Genomic DNA, 9,739 nt, shown 5'->3' with positions numbered 1-9,739 from the left:
TGATTCCCCGTCTTTCACCTCCCGTTTTATTTATTAGTTTATAAATGAGACATTCTTCATGAATCTTTTTCTTTTTTATTCTGTCAAAATGCGTTTATTTGTATATTTTTCTTAATGTTTCATTTCACACAGTGTGTGTGTGTGCGCACGCGCTTTTGATTTTTATGTGATTGTGATTTTTCATTTTATTATTATTATTATTATTATTATTATTTTGACTCCATATGAGATGTAAAAGAATCTACAACGCATCAGTGTGGAGTGCAGATGAGGACTGGGAAAGAATAAATTTCTTGATGTTTTTCTTGAAGACTTGTAATTGTTATAGAATACTTCATGAAGAAGGCTCTTACAGAGGACAACCTTCCTCGTGAGGTGAAGAGAAGAGATGGATAGAAGAAAGAGGAAGTGGAGCAGCAGATTTGGTTTGCTTGCATTTCAGCGATGCTGAAATGCAACAATTAAACACACGTTTAATTGTTTATTTCATTTAATTGAAATAAATATTTCATTTCATGTTTATTTAATTGTTTCACTGAAACAATTAAACACAAGTTTATTTCGTTTCAGTGACAGAGACATCATCAGGGATACAATTAAAATTGCAAAAACATGCAAAAACATTCAAAACAATAAGTGGAAATAAGTTAGACTAAAAGCCTACAGCCCTGTGAGGGGCACCCTCTTTAGCCTTAGATGTTTGGAAGGATTCTAAGAATTGATTTCCCAAATATTGGGAAGTTTAATACAACCATATTTATTAATATTAGGTTGGGTTTTCAAATCCGCTACTGATTTTAGGATAGATCTTTCAAGTTTGTATTTGTTGCGGTGAAGCACTTTTTTTTTTTTTTTTTTTCATTTGATTCTGTGCAATGTATCAAGGCATGGTCTGCTAGACCCGCTGATCATACTTATAGTGGGAGATCTATTTCTTGTGTTCTTCTAGGCGAATGTTGGCAGATCTCCAAGTTTGACCATAATAAGATAACTTCCACAAGAACACGGAACCTTGTAAACACCTGGAATAGAGAGGGTAGGAAGTGGATCCTTAGGAGAGCTTAGAAGGGAAGCCAGCTTTAAATGAGATTTGAAAGCAGTACAGAAATTATTTCTTTTGAGTTGACTATTTTTTCTGAAGTGCTACAGATATAGGGAATAGGAATGGTATTATTGTAGTCTATATGTTGAGAAGGATGATGTCTCTGTAACAGAGAAAATATAGGATCCATTAAACGTATGTTCAACTGTTTCTCTGTGCTATATTCATTCCATTAAGCCTAACCATGAATGCCAGTTTGGTGGATGGAGTACCGATGGAAGTACCCGTAGAAAAGCAGAACTAAAACACTACATCTATGAGGTAGTGGTTGAAGTGAGTCAGTGATAAAGGGATTATCTATCATCCGAGTCGCTCTCTTCCCGACAGTGGCAGCAAGAATTTTTAGGGAGCTTTTAATTGCACCACCTCAAACCTACGAATAGAAATTATAAGGATGGCAAATTTGAGATTTGTATAGAGCAAGCAGCTGGAAGGTGAAAAGTCACCAGGGGAGGGGAGTGAATGATAATACCTTGTTTTTTGGTCGGGTGAAGAAGCTATTGATTTAATATATGTATACCAAGAGAGGCTGGAGGTAAATGTTAGTCCAAGGAGATAGAGAGACCCGATCTGTCTCGAGATTTGTGTATTACTGAAGGTTAGGGTAAGTGACATGAGGTACTTTCTGAGAAAAACAAAAAGGCAAGATTGCATTTTGGTAGCACTGAAGGTAGTTTGGTAAGTTATTCTCGGTCCACTGAAAGATGGTGTACAGATCAGTGGTTAAGGCGCTGGATGCATGGATCCTAAAGCTTGAGATATCTGTTTAATGCAATAGATTTGATTAAGATTAGGCTTTGCAGGAGAAAGAGGAAAGACAATAGAATACAGCCCTGAGACACCGCTGCATTAAGGGCAAGCTCGAAGAAAGGGGTCCATCCACCATGACACACAATGAACGACCACACAGAAAACTGGCTACCCAATTACAGAGGGCGGAAGACAGACCGAAAAAATGGAAATTTATCTGACACGATCAAATTCTCTGGAAACGTGAAGAGTGACAGCACCTGCTAATATTGCATATGCCAATCAATATTGACACAGGCTCGAATTGCTGATTAACAGATTTTTACTCTTGTATATTGTTAGACCTTTACTTTTTTCCTTTTGTTCGTTGATTTAAATATCTTGATATTTCGTTAATTTTTAGAGAAAGTTTCTTCTGTTTTCTGCTATATTTTCAATATTAATTGTTTTTCCTAGACATTTAAAGGTATTTAAATTCCGTTACCTGTTCTGATTTTTTTTTCTTTAGTTCCAGTTTGCGTCTCGTTGTTCTTAAAGGTCATCTTTATTTACTTCAAATAATACTTTATCATCTGATTATGCACCAGTTTCTCTTTTTTAACTTCTATTCCATTTAATTGACCTTTCTTAAATAAATTAATAACTACATTAATTAAAGTAGCACTTCAATTACTTAAATAGTCTCTCCGATTCGTTTGCTTAAAGTTTCTCGTATTTGTATTGCGATGTTTTATTATACATTCATTCGCCTTCTCTCTCTCTTTGTGTGTGTGTGTGTGTGTGTTGCCATTTCTATTGCAATAATTTACATTGTTATATTGTTCCATTTCTAAATTATAATTTTAGTATTGTGAGGTTCGTCTTCTTTCGTTGTGATATGTCCTTTCTTAAAAGTTTTGGTTAATTAAGGTTTACTTCATTTTTGTACACATAATGAATTTAGAATAAATTATTCCTTTTTTTTTTTTTTTTAATCACAAGAACAGGAGCGACTCGTGCATAGGCACTACGGAACTGCAGCACCTCCAATTTTTCTCGATATATCAATATATTTATTAATTTATTTATATTTGCTTGTAATATTTAATTTTATCATCAACAATCCCATACAATTCTCTTATTTTGTATTAAAAAATAATAAAAATCCATCTTGTAGCACACTTAGGAGGGCGAACGACGCTAGCAGCACTGTGTTTACCACGGTGTCATATTGCTACGCGCGCAAGCACATGCACGTTATAGTGAGATGCGAGCTATTAGCGTAATGCGGCACTGTCCGTCGCGCAGTTCCACTGTTGTTTATATGCAATTTGCGCCAGTAGTAGAGTGTTCGTAGTGCTTATCGTGTTTACTCCGTCTCTTTAAATATTTGGACAGTACAATTAAAGACATGGCATTTGTTATAGTTTTTATTTTAGAACATTATTGGGGTTATGATAATGGATTTTATTTTTAAGTAAATTTGAATTATATTAAATTATAATTTTATCGATAATAAACAATATTTTTTCATGTTTAAATTTTTTTTTTAAAATTTTTACCATAATTTTGATATTTTATCCAAACACGTATACACTGTACTTACAGTGTGTATGTATATTTCAAAATGTGAATATATAGATCAGCATAGAAATCGAATAAAGGGAATTTTATCTCACCAAAATTGAGGTAGCAGTTAGGATTTAGTTTTATAAAATTAAATTCCACAATGTTTCCTATTAGAGTTGAATGAGAAATATATACCAATCGGTGAGTATTGTTAAATCATCTTCTAGGTAGTCTTAAAGCCAGCTTTCAATTTCCTTCAACGGGGAAGGAAGTGAATTAAATTTGCTTCGTATAATTTCTAAGAAGAGAAATTATTATCAGAATTCAGCATAAGTGTGATACGTGCCTGTTAGAATTCAAAGTTGTAATAAATCCTCTAAGTCTTGAAAATTAACATGAAATCTATTGTTATATTCCTGAAACCGCTGACAAGTGATAAATCTGATGCGATAGATAGTGTCTGATGATATTGAAAGTATTTGTCTTTTATTGACAAAGAGACCAAGACAGATGCTCCACCACCAATAGACAAAAATACAATTTTCGTGAAGTTTTCTTAACACACACACACACACACACACACACACACACACACACACACACACACACACACACACACACACACACACACACACACACACACACACACACACACACACACACACACACACACACACACACACACGAGCATTACCAAAAAATTTGCGCGACGGTGAACAGCATACGTCATCTTTATAAACGTAAACGTGTTGTCGTTCCAGGGAAATCGGAACGTATCCACTAAACATTTCAATGTTTGGTAAGCGTGCTCTTGAATACTAATTTACAGCGAAGGGGAATCGTATGAAGAGGAAATTATCTCTTTTGTTTTGTTTTTCAATATGTAAGTTTTTAAGCTTAATTTTTTCTTCTCAAACATTAATAAATAGTAACAGAGTTGATAACTCTGTCTCCAGTTAAGGTTAATATTATCAATTCAATACTTTTATTTGACATCAGCTGGACTTCTCCTCTTCTTCTGTCCATTGAATTGTTGAACAATTCAATCTGCAGAGTTTTTGAATCGTGTCCTTTTCAGATCTTTAGAAGTCATCACATCATCAGCCAATTTCTACCAGATTTGAAACACAGTCGTTTTTAAGACCGCTTAAGATCCACTGAAAAATTCAGCGCAATTGGATCAAAGAGAAGAGGGTTGTAAGGAGGAGAATCATCTTATAACTACATTGCGACGTCATTCATAAAGATTCAGCATTCCGAATCTTAGATACGATAAAAATGTTAATTACGTCCTCCTGCTGATAAAGAATAACTAAGGCGACAACTAAAGTATAGAGCCAGAAAGCTTCAATTTTACATAAAAAAAGATATTGAAATGGAAGATATTATGGATCCAGATATATTTTATAGCCAAATATAGAAAGAAACAAAATTGACCCGAGCGCTTATGAGAATATAACCTTCATCATCATCAGAGTTGCCCTTGGTATGCACTACTTAAAAGACAAGCTCTTCCCAAGGAGCCCGTATGTTTTCATTTTTTTGGTGTTTAACTTTTCTCACATAGGATCACTATGGCATTGAGAGAGTATTTATTTTCTAGATTTCTTTCTAGTCTCTGATGAGAATCAACAACTCGAAACAGTAGTGAGGCCATCGAAACTAATTTAAATACCAATAAAAACTGAATAAATGGACTCCTGGGAAAAGCCCGCTGTCTTTTAATTAGTGCATACGAACTCAATTTCGATGCCGATGATTATATTCTTATATTGGTAAAATTTCGTAACTTTTCTTATTGTTTCTATATTTGGCCATATGAATTCATTCATCTTCCAGAATAAAGTCCAGTTATGGAGTATAGACGAGTGGAATCAATTGTCCTATTTTCCAGATATATCAAATCCTCAGAACACTGCAGTTTTATGTGTGAGAAGATAAAATTTATCTCCACCAGATCAGACTTCCATCTTAAGTTGGTCTATAATGCTTCTACGATGTTTTATGTGTAACGTCTCGAATTCGACAGTGGTTGCTGGCATTAAATATTATAGAATAATGGAAGAGAGTGACAGCCAAGTTGTCTCTCACTCTATTCCATGGTACCTCTCTGAAGTAGTTTTCTTGCAGCATAATATGGTAATCTCAGTGTTCGGGACATTATTAAAATATCTGCAGAGTTCCTATGTTTTGACGTCAAAAAGTATAGCCTGAGATTTAAAAAAAATGCGAGATGTCATGCTGTTTTTTTAACTCAGGTTTGAGGTTTGAAAAAGAAGGAAGTTGAAAGATATCACATCTGGAGAGTATGAAGAATATGGATTAATATAGATTATACCGTTAATGACCAGAAATTCATAACTAAACAAAACAGAATGAGCTGGCGCATTGGCATGGTAGAGAAACTAATCTTTAATGCATCACTTCTCAGATAGTTTTTCCTGCACTTATGTTCACATTCGCTACAGAAATATCTAAATAGAAATTTTGGAATCATTGGATGTTGTGGAATACATTCGTAATGCACAATTCTACGAATGAAAAAAAAAAAAAAAAAACATGCACACCAAAATTTCAAGCCAATCTATTCTTTGAGTTCCCCACTATTGTTTATTCTCCGAAACCGCGTTGTAAACATTTCAAGATTTTTATGATAGTTTTGGGCGCACAATCAACATTTACACTTTACAGGAGAACTGCTTCACAATTACGCAAGTTACGAACACTGAGACTGAAATAAATCTGTAGTCAACTAAAACTCTACTTTTTGACCAAATACGATTTAATGCTTCTTCATATATTCGTAAATTTCCAGTTAAATTACTCGCCAGATGGCAGTTCTGTATTTAAATACAAAGCTCTTCCATCAGCCAACTTGATCTAGGTACCCTTAGCAACATACAGAATGTTTGTCTTAGCAACAGCTAGTCATTACATAAAAGGCAATATTAATTACTCATGCCGCCGTATTTCTGTAATGGTCATTCCATAATGAATATTTTCGTACATTATTTCATTAGCGTGAGTAAATTTTGAAAGAGCTTTTGTAATTTAGGAACCTTATATTCAATGATCTGCACTTTGAAAACAAAAGAAACAAACCTTACTCCCAGCTAAAAATAAATTCGAAATTGAATACTTTGTACGCTATAAATAATTGTCTGTTGGTAAAACTGGTTGCATTTTTACATACGTAATACATTTTATGAGTCGCAGCTAAAACAGATGTGTTGTATATTAAAAGAAATCATATTGAAAACATTACTCACAAAAATACCATTACATACTCTTCACATTTACTGAGGTTCCGAAAGCGTTAATTATTTATACAAATGAACGAATAACTTAAGTTTATATCTTTATTCTCAATGGTGGCGCTGCCAAACTGAAATGAAATCTACCGTAGTTAATTTAAGTTTATAAAATCTGATTTTTTTTTCAGATTAAATCTGAAATGTAGATGAATTTAAATATACTGTTAATAAATAATGATAACTGTATTTAAAGCGTAGTTAAACTGCTCAATTACAGACTTTTAAAATAAAACATTAAAGTATATCAACCTTTTTTGTTGTTTGTTTTTCCTGTTAACGATTTCAATTGAATTCGCTCACTAAAGTATAATATCGTTATATGACACTTCTCATCCGAAGCTAATAATGTAGAATTTCTACAATTCAAGCGTATTTCTTTAAATGCTATGTAATAAATATTCATTTAAATAAATAAATACATATATGTGTTTTATAATTATTGAAATAAGATGAAAGTTATTAATTTATTCGATAAAATTAAATCCACCTTTTTATTTTTCACATATATTGTTTACAAGTAATTAATGAATGTTCGAATTGGGTGGTCGGGGGAATCAATCGACCGTGAGATGCGGTGATTGATTCATTCAATCCAATACCCTTGGAGGGTAATGGATGGCAATGCTGTAGCCAATGAAGTTCTAACTGAGGCTCGGCTATTGCTGTTACCCTCCTGCTATGATCAGAGCTTTAATAGCTCAATAACACCTTATCCCTACACTGTCCTCTACAGATAACGGGGAAGATGAAAAGCATTCTTGCTTCGCCCCTTTAAGCCAGTCCTTATAAGATGGGTGATGGAAGAGGGAATGGATATGGATGTGTATCCTTTTAAGACTTCCAGGGTAACGAATGGCAATGCTGTAGCCAATGAAGTCTTAACTGAGGCTCGGCTATTGCCGTTACCCAGCCATGACTAGGGCCTTTAGCTCAATAACACCTCATCCACAGATTTTCTTCATTCAGATGACGGGATAAAGAGTCAAGGACTCAGTCTGTCTCCCAGTTCTTTTAAGAACATGAAATTTTGGACCGTGAGATGCGGTGATTAATACCCTGAGAGGGTAATGGATGGCAATGCTGTAGCTAATGAAGTTCTATCTGAGGCTCGGCTATTGCTGTTACCCTCTTGCCATGATCAGAGCTTTAATAGCTCAATAACACCTTATCCTTACATTGTCCTCTACAGATAACGGGGAAGATGAAAAGCATTCTTGCTTCGCCCCTTTAAGCCAGTCCTTATAAGGATAAGGACATGAACTTTTTAAGTGCTGAAAGTCGTAATTGGTCTTTTTTATTTTAATACATTCGAATCCTACACCGGTTCTTAGGAATCTATTTTTAGAGTAACTTTATTAAAATTTTATCACCTGTTTGTGTTGGAGAAAGTAATGTCATGTTTAAAATAAATTGAAAGTTAATGTTCAGCTAATATTTTATTTAGAAGAAAAATTTCAGTGTACTCTGCCTCGAGAATATATTTTCCATATCCTCTTTCTCTATTGAAAGTGTAGCCTTCTTGAAAACATCATTACAGATTTTTTATGTATGTTGCGTCTATGTCTTCTCTGGTCTATGTCTAGATATTAAAAATTTTAAAAGCATTTCGGAGAAACAATCTCCATTTTGACGATATATTCCTATACATTTATGCAACTTTTAAAAAGAGTACATTTCTGTTTTCAATTTCTGCAAACAATCAATATTTGATTATGTATGGATGAGCTAAGGAATTCTTCTTATACCTTTTAGAAAGAAAATGATAACAGGTAAATATTTTTGCCGAGAAAACACGGACTATATCTTTGAAAACATGCACGTTTTGAAAGATATACTCCTACACAAAAATGCGAGTATAGTCAATAAAGAGTTGGATGCCTTTGGTTTTTAAACTACTACGATAACAGAGAAGTGTCTTTATTGATTCCGATTTATTCCAGACACATCTTCTAAAACAATATATCTCTCAAGCGATAGATTAAGGTAGGCAGGTTTGCTTCTATCCTATATGCTTCTTCCCGCATTTGTTCGATAGGATTCAAATTGGGAAGGGAGCGTGATGCAGGTTAGGATTTATGCTGCAACTATCTGTCAAGGTTTTCGAACTATTTTTGAACGATTCTGACTTGATGGCTAGTGGAATGGCTTGTCATACTGGTAGATTGCATCATATTCCAGTGGATAGAACGTTGCGGATCACAATTATGTTTGCGAGCCTACGCGATCATCAAAAACATCAGTAACGTTATCCTTTCCTAATACACAGTGGAGACCATGACAAATCTACCACCAGCTTGATCTTTAGACGTCTGTGTCCTTTAAGGGAAAATTTTCGTTTTTGAGATATCCTCAGTCTCGGCTTCTAGAATCATGTTACCTTTGTCTTTCTGTCAGTGTCTTTCTTACTGTCGCAAGTTTTTTTTTTTTTTTTTTTTCTGGTAATTTTTTCAGACTAGAAACATCATTGTTTCACCTTCTAACATAGTAATTTGAAGGATGACGTGATAGGGCTTTTTAATCTGAACGTCAGTTTGCCTGTCCCATATGGTAGTGCCAAAGTTTTTCACCCGAAAAATCAGCTTGTAATTATACGTCAAATTCAACCATGAACACCGGCGTGTATAATCAGCCCATAAGCTTGAGTAAGAGTATGGTTTAACATGTTCATTGCAAAACACGCGATATCGCGCGATGAGAGTCCTCACCAAACGGCCGATCACGCGTTATCGCGTGGACGTCGTTAACTAAATAAAAAAATTAAAAAAAAGTTGGCCACCACACGAAATTCCAATTTTCAGCTTGGCAATGAACGATATCGCGCGATCACGCGACGCGAGCTCTCACCAAACGGCCGATCACGCGCTATCGCGTGGACGTCGTTAACTAAATAAAAAAATAAAAAAAAGTTGGCCACCACACGAAATTCCAATTTTCAGCTTGGCAATGAACGTGTTAAGTAATCTGAGACATGGATTTAGGGAAATGTAAAAAATTAGGAATTTCAGTAAAAAAAAAAAAAAAAAAA

The sequence above is a fragment of the Typopeltis vanoorti genome, chromosome 17, assembly GCF_054136105.1.
Source record: "Typopeltis vanoorti isolate ZY-2024b chromosome 17, IOZ_Tvanoo_1.0, whole genome shotgun sequence".
Taxonomy (NCBI): Eukaryota; Metazoa; Arthropoda; class Arachnida; order Uropygi; family Thelyphonidae; genus Typopeltis; species Typopeltis vanoorti.
The sequence above is the reverse complement of the archived record's forward strand: the minus strand, read 5'-3'. Positions refer to the sequence as shown.